Source organism: Phoca vitulina, unplaced genomic scaffold, assembly GCF_004348235.1.
Source record: "Phoca vitulina isolate PV1807 unplaced genomic scaffold, GSC_HSeal_1.0 scaffold17, whole genome shotgun sequence".
In the NCBI taxonomy this organism is placed as follows: Eukaryota; Metazoa; Chordata; class Mammalia; order Carnivora; family Phocidae; genus Phoca; species Phoca vitulina.
Window position 1 is genome coordinate 27,870,723 of NW_022589720.1, and position 14,991 is coordinate 27,885,713.

General features: G+C 40.7%; 1 pseudogene; it reads right to left on the minus strand.

The window, feature by feature from the left end:
- Positions 1–5,988: 5,988 nt before the first annotated feature.
- On the minus strand, positions 5,989–12,260 carry LOC116639071 (annotated as a pseudogene).
- Between the last annotated feature and the right edge of the window lie 2,731 nt (positions 12,261–14,991).

The following is a 14,991-nucleotide window of genomic DNA, read 5'->3' on the forward strand; positions in this document are numbered from 1 at the left end:
AAGCCAATGAGCAGGAATTTGCAACAAAATTAGCAAGTGGATATGATGTGGGGAACAGAAATTGCCAGAATCGGTGGGAATTTCCTAAGAAATGGTAACCCCCCCCCCATACTTTGTCTCCTAAGGCTACCCTTGACATCAGGTCTTCTTCTGTTTCCTGGCCCCACACAGCCAGCTGCCCACCACACTCAGTAGCTTCCCACAGAGCCGCACATTGCCCAGGATGACCACCGGCAGGAACAAGATGTTAAGAAGGTACTGTTCATGCCACGGCTGTTGGAAAGTGTGGGGCTTGAGGTGTGCTGCACCCCATCTGGAGGCTGTGATAGATCCAGCCCACCAACCCCTTGGGTGGGACAGGAGGGAGACGGGGTAGGAGTGTCTGATGATGCTGGCAACCACTGCTGCTGATTTGTACCTGTTAGCAGAGACAGAGGGGTGGTGACAGCATTAGATGATAGGTTCTCACCAGCTTAGGCTAGACAGAGAAGGCTGGTTTTCAGGTAATTATAATCTGGCCCTGAAATTTACCTGCTGGGTGCCTATAAACAGTTTAATTTTATAGATTCTTGTATGCACAGAATCCAAATTAAGGCTGAAAGGTAAAGTTGTGCCTAAGTCAGTCCCTGTCTTCATGGAGTTCATGATCTACTAGACCAAAAGATACCCGTATGGTTTCTAAGTGTGCTCATTGCTAACAAAGCACCACTGTTTATAATCCTTTCAGTGGACAGAGCTAGGAAATATATGGTTATAGATATAGATAGCAAGATCCCATATTTATTTCTCTACTTATAGATGCTGTACCTATGTCTATTACCTAGTTACAAAAAATCAATTTATAATTTATACTGATATCTCAATTCAATACATCACAGGGGTTGTTCTAATCTTCCCCATTTCCACATTTGTAATTTTCTTTTCCAAAAGTAAGAAACAACATCAATACATTTACTCATTTGCTCAGTCCTATCATGCATAGAAAGTGAGGTCAAATATACTAACCCACACAACTGTGAAAAACCTACTCAATAGACAAGTTTTATTTGCAGTTCTTGTTGTCTTTAGACTGGATATACATAGTTGACCCTTGAACAAATGCGTTTGAACTTCATGGGTCCGCTTATATGTGGATTTTTTTTCAATAAATAAGGTACAGTACTGTAAAGGTATTTTCACTTACGATTTTCTTAATAACATTTTCTTTTCTCTAGCTTATTTATGGTACATATTACGTACCATATGGCTTTTTTATAATACATTTATTTATAATACATATAACTTACACATGTAGTGTATGTTATACATGTACTAGTAATACATATACACTTAATATATAATACATATGACATACAAAGTATATGTTAATCAACTCTTTATGCTATTAGTAAGGCTTTTGGTCAACAGTAGGGTATTAGTAGTTAAGTTTTGGGGGAGTCCAAATATATGCAGATTTTTTACTATGTGAGGGATTAGCACTCCTAACCCCATGCTGTTCAAGGGTCAATAGTACTAGCAAACCAAATTCAGCAGCATATAAAGTTGATTACACACCAATACCAAGCAAGAATTATCCTGGAATGCAAAGAGGGTTCAACATGTGGAAATTGATCAATGTAATATACCACATTAACAGAATGAAGGAAAAAACCCACATGATCACTTTAATTGATGCAGAAAAAGCATTTGACAAAATTCAACACCCTTTCATGATAAAAACATTCAACGTAATAAAAGCCATTAATGAAAAACCCACAGCAAACAGTGTACTCAATGATGAAAGACAAAGCTTTCTCTAAGATCAGGAACAAAGCAAGGATGCTTGTTTTTACCACTCTATTCCACATAGTACTACAAGTTCTAACCTGAGCAATTAAGCAAGAAAGAGAAATAAAAGCCACCCAAATTGGGAAGGAAGAAGTAAAATAATCTCTATTCACAGATGACATAATCTTACATGTAGAAAATTCTAAAGATTATATACACACACACACACACACAAACCTGTTAGAACGAATAAATGAATTCAGCAATATAGCAAGAATACAAAGTAAGCCACAAAAATCAATTGCATTTCTATACTGACAGTAAACAATCTGAAAAGAAATCTACAAAACAATTCCATTTACAATAGCATCAAAAAAGAATAAAATACTTAGGAATTAACTTAGTCAAGGAGGTGAAAGACTTGTACAATCAAAACTGCAAAACACTGCTGAAAGAAATTAAAGAAGATACAAATGGAAACACATCCCATATTGGTGTGGAGCCATAACCCTGATCCTGCAGCTCCCTCCTTCAGCTTCTGTGAGTCCTGGGCCAAGTGCACATGCAGCTCTGTGATAAAGGGGCCAGCTTCTCTTATAGGTCCCCCAGGGCATTGAGGTTGGAGGTATGAGAAACATAGACAGATTCTAGTCATCCTTACAAGTCCCAGGTCATCCTTGCTGGTTCCAGTTTATTCCTGCTCTCATCTCATCCACTTTTTTTTTTTTAAAAAAGATTTTATTTATTCATTTGAGACACAGAGATACAGAGAGAGAGAGCATGAGCAGGGAGAGAGGCAGAGGGAGAAGGAGAAGCAGGCTCCCTGCTGAGCCAGGAGCCCAATGTGGGGCTCGATCCCAGGACCCTGGAATCATGACCTGAGCCGAAGGCAGATGCTTAACCATCTGAGCCACCCAGGCGCCCCTCATCTCATCCACTTTATTTTTCCTCGCATCCAGTCTGGCTGACTTAAATCTCAATACTAGAAGCTCATATGGGCTGTCCCACCTGCTACCACAGATATGTAAGTTCTAGCCCCAATGATAAATCTTTTTTTCTACATAATTCATAGTGTTCTCTCTTCTCTGATGAAAGCCTGACCTAATATTCCTTTTCCCATTCTGTTTTACTAACCAAACCTCAATTTTATTTGGAATAAAACTTATAAACAAAAGGAAAGCCTCTACATTTTCCAACCTCTCTTGTAACTAGGAGTCATCATGTGACAGAGTTCTTATTAATAGAAGTTAAATGGGAGTCACTGAATAGTTAACAGCTTTCAAGGATGACATGCTCTATTAAGTTTCTATTTCCTGCTGTAACTAATTACCACAAACTTGGTGGCTTAACGCAACATGACTTTATTATCTTACCCTTTTGTAAGTTAGAAATCTGATGTTGGTTTTATGGGCTAAAATCAAGGTGTTGGCATGGCTGTGCCTTTTGGGGACCCTAGGGATGGATTCATTTCCTTGCCTTTTCAGTTTCTAGAGGTCCACATTCCTTGGTCATAGTTCCTCTTCTGTTTTCAAAGCCAGCTACATTGCATCTCTCTGGCCATTCTTCCATGGTCACATCTCTCTCTCTGCCTCTCCTCTCCTTCAACTATAAAGGGCCTTTGTGACTGCATCGGGCCCGCCTGATAACCCACGGTAATCTCCTTATTTTAAGGTTTGCTGATTAGCAATCTGAATTCCATTTGCAATCTTAATCACCTTTGCCATGTAACATAACATATTTACCTGTTCCAGGTATTAGGACATGGACATTTGCGGGGAGCCATTATTCTGCCTGTATTGCACAGAACTCTTTTTTCCTCCTTCTTCCTTGCCTAGAGCACATATATTCTGGCTCCAGCTACAGAAAGTACATAGCACCCATGAAGAAACCTTTTGATGGAAGCAACCAGCAAGAGTGGCTAGCCAGAAAGGAAAGAGGGGACTGGGGAACTGTGGACATTAGGGAACTGCCATTCTAGTCCCACATTTCCAACCTCCAGCCATCTTTCATGTGAGAAGGAAATAGACTCTTCATATGGTTAAGCCACTATTTTTTGAACTTCTATGACTACTAGTCAATTTAATTTCTAGTGATACATAACATATAGGAAGGTCCATTGCTATGAAATGAAAAGGGGATGGAATTCTTTTCCTGAATCAAAATAGTCTTAGAAATCACCACATATCCTGCTGCTTGACTTACAAAAACATATTAAGGCTAAGTACAACTTTCATGGTCCCGTTTGACTTTCTCATAACCCTATTTTAGAAAGCAGGTGTCATGGAAAGATTTCATGAAAGTAGAAACTGTAGAACAACCTGTAGGCCCTATGTGTAGTCAGCAGAGATGGTGCTCCCCGCCGGAGAGGATACTGTACCTGCAGTGGAGTTCTAAGAGGGAAGATTGTGGGAGGGAGGATCTGCACATGTTTAGGGGGCCGCTTTCTGGAACTTTGAAGAGAGCTCAGAAGAAGAGGCAATTTGGGTTTCTCTTACTCAGTTCTGGCTACTATATCAAAATACCATAAATCTGGTGGCCTATAAACAAAAGAAATTTGGGGCATCTGGGTGGCTCAGTTGGTTAAGCATCTGCCTTCAGCTCAGGTCATGATCCCAGGATCCTGGGATCAAGTCCTGCATCAGGCTCCCTGCTCAATGGGGAGTCTGCTTCTCCCTCTCCCTCTGCCCTCATCTCATGATCTCTCTCTCACACACACTCTCTCTCTCAAATAAATAAAGTCTTTAAATTTAAAAAAATTTTAAAAACAAAAGAAATTTATTTCTCACAGTTTTGGAGGCTGGGTAGTCTGAGATCAGTGTGCCAACATGGTTGGCTTTGGGTGAGGACTCTTCCTGGCGTGTAGACAGCTGACTTCTCATTTTATCCTCACATGACAGGAAGGGAACTAGGGACGCCTGGGTAGCTCAGTCGGTTAAGCGTCTGCCTTTGGCTCAGGTCATGATCCCCGCATCCTGGGATCGAGTCCTGCATCAGGCTCCTTGCTCAGAGGGGAGCCTGCTTCTTCCTCTGCTTCCCACTCCCCCTGCTTGTGCTCTCTCTCTCTCTTGCTCTCTCTCTGACAAATGAATAAATAAAATCTTTTAAAAAATAAAAAAGTAAAAATAAAATTAAAAAAAAGAGAACTAGCTAGTTCTCTGGCCTCTTCCTATAAGGGCACTAATATTCACGGGGGCTCTATCCTCATTACTTAATTGCCTCTCAAAGGCCCCACCCCCAAATACCATCATATTGGGGTATGGTTTTCAACATATGAAATTAGGGGAAACATTCAGTCCATTGCAGTCCCAGAAGCAGACGCTGAGACAAGGACTTGAGTAGAAGTAGTTTATTTGGAAAATGCTTGGGAACACTGGTGTGGAAATGGGAAACTGATACAGAGAAGGGAAGTCAGTCAATAAAGGGTGACTCAATAAGCCAGTTACCATACTTTAATTCCATAGGAAAACTGCAAAACAGTGCAAAAGACATGACTCAGAATTATCCCACAAGAGAGAAAAGGGGATTGGGCTATTTACATGCTAAATCTCAAGAACCACTGGTTGAGGGTTGCTCCCAAGGCTGTTAATTAACTGGAACTTCCAGACTGTCTTATACATGGGAAGCATAGCCTACCACAGTTCTGGGGAAAGGATCGCTCATGCTTATAGTTGCATATACTGATCTCTGGCACTTGTAAAAGCACGCTGGAAAGTCCAGAGCATGAAGCAGGATTTGATAGCATCTACTACAGGAATGGAGGCAAGAGCGGGAGGAAGAGACTGAGAAAGTGGCTGAATCAGGAGACTGGAATCACTGGAGCATAGTGCCTAGGAGAGAATAGTGATGAGCTAGGGACAAAGTTTTAAATCTGAAAAGTAGGTCAAATTACACATGGGCAGAAACACAGCATAGTCCCAGCTATTCAGTAAGCCAAGAAACCAAAGAGTTCTGGCAAGAAAATGTTAATAGACAAAGACGCATCCATGGGTGATATATGCAACTAATGAATCATTGAATACTACATCAGAAACTAATGATGTACTATACAGTGGCTAACTGAACAACAACAACAAAAAAAAAAACAGTTTGTGCTAATATAAACAAGAGAAGTTGATGTCAATTGGAGCCAGGGTAGTGGGAGACCAGCATGGTCTATGCTAGTGTGAGACATACCAAGAACCAGTGACTTCCCAACACACCCAACCCTAGGATGTATCCATGTCACATCTGTTTCAGCTTCCTGGCCCCACACAGCCTGACCATGCCTAGCAGCTTCCTACACAGCCAAATGGTACACAAGGTGACCACTAGCAGGAACAAGAAGACATCAAGAAGGTACTGCTCATGCCACGGCTGCTGGAAGGCATGGGACTTGAGGTGTGCTGCACCCGCTGTCTGGAGGATCTGGTCTATCCAGTCCACCAGCTGCTGGGTGGGTGTCAGGGGGTGGGAGCACCTGATGATGCTGGTGACCACTGCTGCTGATTTGTACCTGTCGGCAGACACACACACACACACACACACACAAGCACACACAGTATACATATATATAAATATACATCTGTGTGTGTGTATATATATATAGAGAGAGAGACAGTTTGGAGAAATGTCAAAAACCAAATGTTAAATATTCAGCTGACTCAGGCTAAAGTTAATTCTAATCACCATAGAATGAACTTCTGAAGAATTCCCAAGTAGGGCTTTTCTTGAAATTCTCATGTCCTAAATGAAATTAGGTGATTAAAAAATAAGTTTTAAATTAGCAGATCCTTTAGGTTATAAATTCTAGAACAACAAACAATTCTATAAAACGTGAATTATGATATAATAAAATCTCTATTACTCTTCCTTATTTTCTGTATTTAAATTCTTATAAATTTTAAATGGAAGACACCTAAATTTTTGGTCTAATAAACTGTAAAAAAGGAGTTACAATTTACTGAAATGGAGATTTGATGAGCAGGTTTAGGGGTGTTGGGAGCAGTCCAAAGTTGATATCTGGTCATGTTAAGTTTGAGATGCTTACCTGACAGCAAAGAAGAGATGTCAGTTAGGAAGGTAAAATGATATACTGCCATTAGCAGAAAGGTTTGGGCTGTAGTTATCCATTTGGGAATTAACATTAGTCTACAGAGAGGATTTCAAACCATAAGACTGGACAAGCATCCCAAGAGTGAAGTGCGGATTAGAAATTAGATGAGATCCAAACACCAGACCTTGATCTGGAACCCGAGCACATCTGGAGGTGTAGTGTTGAAGAGGCATCAGCCATAGAGATTGAAAAGGAGCAGCCAATGAGGGGTGAGAACTAAGAGTGTGGTGTCTGGGACCATGTGAAGGAATGTTTAAGGTGGGGCAATCATCAGTTGACATAAATGATGCTGGTAGGATAGGTAAGGTAAGAACTGAGAAGTGGGCATGGGCTTTGGCAGCATAGATGCTACTGGTGACCTGCGTGAGAGCAGTTTTGTGGAGTGATTAGGAAAATACAATCAGGTTGTCAGGCTTGTTGGGGGCCCACGTCAGGCCTATGGTCATGAATTTAAGTTGCAACCGGTCAGGGTGGTTGTGAGTTTCCTCTTTCTCGGGAGGCAGGCTCATAGTAGTAAAGAGGACCACAGGAAAGTGATAGTCAAGGCATCTCAGAGGAAGAAAGCCCATTGCTTCTGAACTGCCCAGATGTGTCTTCAGACCAGAGAGTCACCCTGATACACAAATGACTGAATCCAAATATCTTGATTCTCAATACAGTCTGCACCATTTAATTTATTTATTTGCAAATATTAACTGCTTGCCGTGAAGGGAGCTAGATGCTAAAAGTGTCCTAGGGAATGCTGGTCCTGCCTTTCATTAGGTGTCATGCTGAACATCATCCAAGAATTACTTCAGGTATGGAATGACTCCTCCACAAGCAGCAGTTCTTGGCCTTTCTGGGTACTAGATCCCATTAACAATCTGATGAACATCATAAAAACACACTCTAGGAAATGTATATATGCAAACACATACCATTCACAATTTTACATTTCTAGGGGTTCATGAGGCCTAGGAGCCTAACTACGTTGCTTGGGCCAAGAACCCCTGATATAGAGGACTAGTATTTAGTTACTCTTTACTTGTTCAACAATTACTTATGCAGTGCCTACTGTGTACAAAGCAGTGAGAGAGGCCATGATAAATGAGAAAGATATGACCCTACTCTCATGAAGCTTACATTCTAGTTGGAGGAAAGAGTCAATAAACTAATAAACAGAATAATTACAAAGTATTACACATTTTGTGAAGGAAATTATATGGAATAACTGGCATTGATCAGAGAAGGCCTCTCTGAAGAGGTGACATTGGAGCTAAATGGAAAGAATGTTCCAGAACAGCCAAGGGCAAAGATCTCTAGAGGAAAGAATGATGTGTTTGAAGAAGTAAAAGGACACCCCTGTACCTGGCTAGAATTGTACATTAAACATCTCAAGAGAAACAAAAACTCTAAAAAGAGAAACTTTTGTAAGTTACTTCTAAACACAGAAAGTTCTTCCTTCATCTGCCTTCAATTTGCCTTATTGAAATATAAGACTCATTTCTTTAACTTGGTATTCAGTAAAAATAGGTCAGCTGGTATCTTAGGTTAGCTGAGTTTTAGCTTATATGGGGTAAAAAAAAAAAAAAAAAAAACTTCCAGCCATTTCCCCTAGTGCTACCCTAAGGGCTACATACATATCTCTTGTCTCCCATGACTTGTTTCATCTTTAGAGCTAGGGTCTCCCCTTTGAGCTGCTCTATCAGAATGGAGACACCTAGGTCTTTGGCTTCTACTTGGAGTAGGTCTCCAGGCTGGTCTGTGAAGAGAAGAATCCCCACCATGGGCACACCATGGTTGATACATTCCATCACACTTTTCTACCCTCCATGAGTGACAAATAGGTGGAGGCTGGGGTGAGCTTGGACAAGAAAGGTGATGCTGGAGAAAGAATGTGGGGAATCTGGAAAAGCAGCAATGTCAGGGAAACACGCAGGGGACTCTAGAGGTATTTGGGAACAATTTAAAGAGTCAGTTACCTGGAAGACACTCTATAAGCACCCTCAGAAACATGGGTCTAACACCTGAACTAGAGTCCAGCTAAAGCTAAGAATGCAGAGAGAGCACTAAGTTCAGCATATACCACCATTCATCCATTTATTCCTTCATTGTCTCTCTACATCATTTTAAAGCTGGGATTATGCCTTATACCTTAACACTGCCTGTCCCTGTCATACTGCTTCTCTCTTATTTGGAGTAAAATAAAATGTTAACGAGGAAGAGCTTATCTAGCTCAAGGACTTAGAAACTGTTAAAGTGCTTTTGGAAAATGCAATTTGTGGTCTCTACCACAGGCTATTGAAATATATTTGCAGGGACAGAATCAAAAACTTGTATCTCCAATTCACTGAGTGATTCTGATCCAGTCTGCAGCTATACACATGAAGCGTCCCCAGAATGCAGCACTGGCCAGAGAGAAACCTCCTTGAAGATGCGGTAAGACATCTCAGACAGGACAATGAGGAATTGTCTCACATTAGAAAGACACCATGGCACCCAGGTCTCTCACACTCCTCGTGAGAAGGAACTGGGTACTTCCTTCCTGCTCTGCATAGTTATATCTCAGAACATTTGTAGGCACTTCTTGGAAGGTGTTTGATCCTGATCACCTACCAATTACAAGAGGCCACAGTAACCCCACTTGAATATCACTAGCGGCTACAGCTAACCGGTCTGGGTTACAGATGGATGAAGTGACCCCAAAGTGCCAATCTCTTCTGGTGCTTTGACTTTTGCTAACAGATGCTTTCCTTTTCAAGGATGGTGGAGTGCCCAGGCAGGGGTGACAGCGGCAATAAACCCTAAAGAAAAAGTAACTGGAGAGAGAGAAGGGCAGAACAGCTGCAGCCCGTAGAAGGAGGAAGTCCTTACCCATGAGGTCATTCTGAGGAAGCCAGTCCACAATTTTCACATTGGCTGCCAATTTGACATCTTTGGGCCAATGAGAAGGCTTACACTTCCACATCACCCCCCTCCCCCGCCCCGGGGGAAGGTGGGCAAAGGCAGCATGCATCTCCTTTAGGACTTCCTCAACCTGTTGGGTGTAAACCATGGAGCCCAGTGTCACAAGAACAAAACCTATATCTGCAACTTGGCAGTAAAGTCCTCAAATTCCTGAGAGAACAGAAAAAAAAGAGTCATACCATTCACGGAGCACACATCTGAACTCTCTGTGTTTCCCTTGTTTAGGATAAATCGAAACCTTTCTTTTCCACGGGCTAACATGTGCTGGATGGCCTGGAAGAAAGAGATTTTTCTAAGCCTTGATTTATCCTTTTTCTCCAGGATCACAGGAATGGTGTATCCTTTCCCTGCAGGCTTTATAACTTGATGAACTAAATTTCAATTTCCTCTCTTGTGGGTCAGGAGGAAAGACAGGGAGAGTTTTTGATAGTATCCTCCAGAGGACTATGTGAACACCTTCCCTCATCCTGCACTATGGGCTTCCCCCAGAGGAGACTGGGAGATAAGCAGGATTCCCAAATGGTCAGGAGCTGGATCTCATCTACCCCTGCTATGGAGGCAGCAAAAATACATAGTGCTGGAAGATGGTCAGAGAGATACCTGTGTCCAAATGATACAATATGATCTCAAATTCTCAGTTTTCTGAAGCTTTCCAGTGACCTATGTGGGCTTTGCCACAAGGCAAGCTAAATTTATGGGTATTTTTGTCCTTCCCAACCTCCACTCTCTCCCTATGATGTTCTACGGGTACACTTCTGAGAAGGCCTGTAATCTCTGCTCTCTCCTTTTTCTGGGCTTCCAGAGTCAACCACTACTCATGTGCTTCAGCTCATTCTTTTCCCCATGGTAGTAGCTGCTATAGGATAAGGGAGGACCTAATGAAAAAGATGATGATAAATCTCTCAAGAATGCATAGAAAACTACAAGCCAGACTGAAATGTAGAGCATCAAAAATAAAGAAGTAGGTGGATCTTTGCCTCCCAGTTAACACTAGCCAAGGGACATGTGGCTGGTTTTTCGGTCCTTGTTAACTGAGATGTAACAATAATAATAATAAAGACCCACTTAGTCATGCCCAGCATGTGTCAGACACTGCAATGGAACTCTTAAAAACATATATCCAATCCTCTCAACAATCCTGAGTGCTAAGATTATCCCTCTTTCACACCCCCAGAAACTGAGGCTTAGACACAGGCACTTGTTGGAGAGAATATATCAAATGAATGGCAGAACCAGGATTCAATTCAGATTGTGTCTGACTCTGAAGTCCAAGTTTTTTCTACTATAAACATCAAAATGGACTAACATTTGGAGAGAATGATGATTTTCATATATTTCTCTTAAAATATTCATAGATGGACTCATAGTGAAAATATATTTTAATTTGCTGGCTCACTTTGGGATTTAGCACAAACTGTGGAGGGAAAGAGTAAAAAATAGTGGTTGCCTCACAGTCAATCTTACAGATTCAAATATTTAGTCTGTATAAATGCAGTTTGGGTGTTGTTGAAAATGCAAATTACCAGGATTCAAACCTAGAGATTCTGATTCAGTAGGTCCAGGGTGGGGCCTAGAATCTACATTTTTTTATAAGTATCTCAAGTGAACCTGACAAAGGTGAGCTAAGAACGACACTTTGATGAAGACTAATGCAAAGCATGACCTGCATAATCCTGAAGCATCAGTGCGGAAGGGTACAGCTCACTGGAGCTATCTACACATCCTGGGGCGGGGTTGGGAAAGGCTCTGACAAAGCAGCATATATAACTGATAAGATACCCATAGTAGAGCAGCAATTGTTTCAGAGCTCCCAGTTCCCATATATCTCCTCGTTTCTATGAAAAATGAAATATCTGGTTGTCAGATATGTGAAGTGAGCATTATTTGGATAAACACAATTTATCAAAACTGGCACTAGAAAAATTAGAAATTTTCAATAGCTTTAAATAGCTTAATTTAAGTTTCAAAATTTTTTTACAAAAACTGAATTCAGAATTGAAACCTCTAGAAACATAACCTCATAAAGTACAAGAAGAGAGTACAATTCCAATGGAGTTTTATGAGGCCAGCTTACCCTTTAAAATATTTTTAAATGGAATCCAGCAATATATAGAAACCAGTACATCATGACCAATTCTTTTATCCGAGGATGCAAGGTTAATTTAACAGTCAAAAATTAATCATTATAATTCACCACAATAAAAGAGTAAAAAGGAAGTATCATATGATCTCCTCAATAGATGCATAATAAATCTTTAACAAAATTCAATATCCTTTTATTATAAAAACTCTCAACATGGCTAGGAATAGAAAGTAATTTCTTCAGTGTGATAAAAGGCATATGTTGAAAAAAATTCTTGATCTATAATCATACTTAATGGTAAAATATTGAACTTTTTCCACCTAAGACAGGAACAAAGCAGAGAGGTCTACTCTCACCACTTTTATTCAACATCACGGTATAAACTCTAGCCAGAACAATAAAACAAAAAAAAATAAGTAAAAGAAATAATGATTGGAAAGGGAAAAGAAAATGTTGTTAGTTGTATGAGACACCATTGTCTATATAGAAAACCCTGTGCATCAGGCTCTGCACTCAGCACAGTCTGCTTGAGATTCCCTCTCCCTCCCTCTCTCTCTCTCACTACCCCTCCCCCTGCTTGTTTTCTCTCTCTCTCTCTCAAATAAGTAAATAATATTTTTTCTTAAAAAAAAAAGTAATATTTTTTTTCTTAAAAAAAAAAACTACCTAGATTTAACCTTTGTCTGAGCAATTGCTATCTGTGCACTAAAGACACATGAGGGTGATTCCTCACGTCCAAATGAGGCATAAAGGTTTTACCTACCTGAGTATTGGTTCAACAGGTTTGACCATTAAGCCTGCAATATAAACAGTGTTGGGAAGCAGGGGCCGGGCAAAATAAAGGCATAATCAGAATTAACAAACCATAGCTCTGCTTTCAGTTAAAGATAAAATAGCTCTGGCCTAGGGCCTTCTGGGAAATGTTCCCTGATAGAGTCATCAAACAGCATGAATATACCATTCTCTCAAGGTCTAAATGAAGAACATCAGAGAGTTCGTCACTCGGCCCCAGAAATCCATGTGATCTGTCAGGGAGAGTAGAATGCTGGAACCTAAGACACAGGCTCAGGCAGCCCAAAATCATAATTCTAAATGTGTTTGGTAAGGATGGTCACAAATGGCCTTCCAAGTTTTTCAACGACCAGGAAAGTGCAGTGATCTATAGCATCAACCACCACTAGGTTGAAACTCTCATTAAGGAGCCCATCATATCTGTCCTTCCTAACAAATGACTACACTGAGTTGCATGTAGAGCTTCATGACCTTTAAAATGTTTTAAATGAAATCCTGCAAAAAAGAAAGAAAAAGAAGAAAGAGAAGAAAGAAAGAAAGAGAAAGAAAGAAAGGAAAAGAAAGAAAGAAAGAAAGAAAGAAAGAAAGAAAGAAAGAAAGAAAGAAAGAAAGAAAGAAAAAGAAAAAGAAAGAAAGAAAGAAGAAAGAAAAGAAAGAAAGAAAGGAGGGAGAGATATTCAATATTCATGGACGGTGTTAATCTTGAAACACACGAAAGAATCTTGACCAGAAGTGAATATTTAGAAAGCACTTTTGGTAATAACCTGTTCTATTGTTCTCTCCTGAGAACTTTCTGCTCTAGATGCTGGTCTTTTCATGATCTCTAAATCTACCATGCCATTTCCTTGTTTTTTTTTTCTTTGCTACAATTCTTTCTGAGGCTTAGAATATTCCTGTTTTCCTCCCTCTTCCTTTCTTCCCCTCATGGAAATCCTACCCATCTTTTGATGCTCTTCCTGCCCTGGGAGATGTTAACAGCTATAGCTGGTGCCCATGATCTCTGTCCACTGGCTAAATGCTGAAGCTCATCCGTGATGCTCTGTATGACCTTCATTCATATGTGAACTTTGTTCTTGAATGTACATGTGTAGGATTTATTTTCCCGGGGCTATAAGCATCTTGATGTCAGGGTCCCATGAACGTAAGTGAAAAAACAGCATTTTCCATTGGAGAAACCACTGTAGAAACTGTGTGCATGTGACATCTGCTGGTTTCTTGCTTTCAACTACTGGGCCAATGGATGCCTTCACACTCCACTGGCAACAAAACTTTCAAAAAGGTCACTGTTGCTTGGGCTTCCCACTTAAGGGCCAGTGAATAAGGACTTTGAACTTTTGTCTACCTCTAAGGGCCTCTTCTGTGGTACAAATTCTGAAAACCTTGCTGAAGGTTAATGTCCTGTGTCAGCTTTTTTTTTTTAAGATTTTATTTATTTATTTATTTGAAAGAGCGAGAATGAGAGAGAGAGAGAGAGAGAGCACATGAGAGGGGGGAGGGTCAGAGGGAGAAGCAGACTCCCCGCTGAGTAGGGAGCCTGATGTGGGACTTGATCCCGGGACTCCAAGATCATGACCTGAGCCGAAGGCAGTCGCCTAACCAACTGAGCCACCCAGGCGCCCCCTGTGTTAGCTTTTACTTGAGCATTTACTTTGTTTTACTGGGGATTCACTTACTTTTCTTCTAATAATGTTTAAACATTTGCTATGGTGATTCTGCACTGAATTCAGGATCCACAATTGGGCTGAAAAATGAGATTCCAACTAGGATGCAGACTTATAAACTGAAGATCAGCCATCAGTTGCTTGATTTCCTTTTGCTAAAGTGAAGACCCACCACTTAAAGATTACCCTTAGGTGAGAGCCCTGCCCTATGCCCTCTGGTGAGTGGTGAAGGGAGAGATAGAAACATGGCTCCAGGGGGAAGGTCTCTACCCTGACTACGTGCTATAATTCCTAGGGAGCTTTACAAATATAGCTATGCCTGGACTTCACCATAAATAATTTACATAAGACTTCCTGAAAGTGGGCCCCAAACATAAGTATTGTTCAAAGTTCCTCAGGTGATTCTAATATGCAGCCAGGGTTGAGAAATACCATCCTGAGAGAGAGAGAGAGAGAGAAAGCAAATACGCATTTATCCTAACATAAGGACACAGGGTATACCACTATTCATGTGTATTTAAATGGTTCAACTATTTTTTTAAAGATTTTATTTATTTATTTATTTGAGAGCGAGAGAGTGGTGGGAGGGGCAAAGGGGTTGGGAGAGGGGGAGAGAGAGAATCTCAAGCAGATTCTGCGCTAAGCACTGA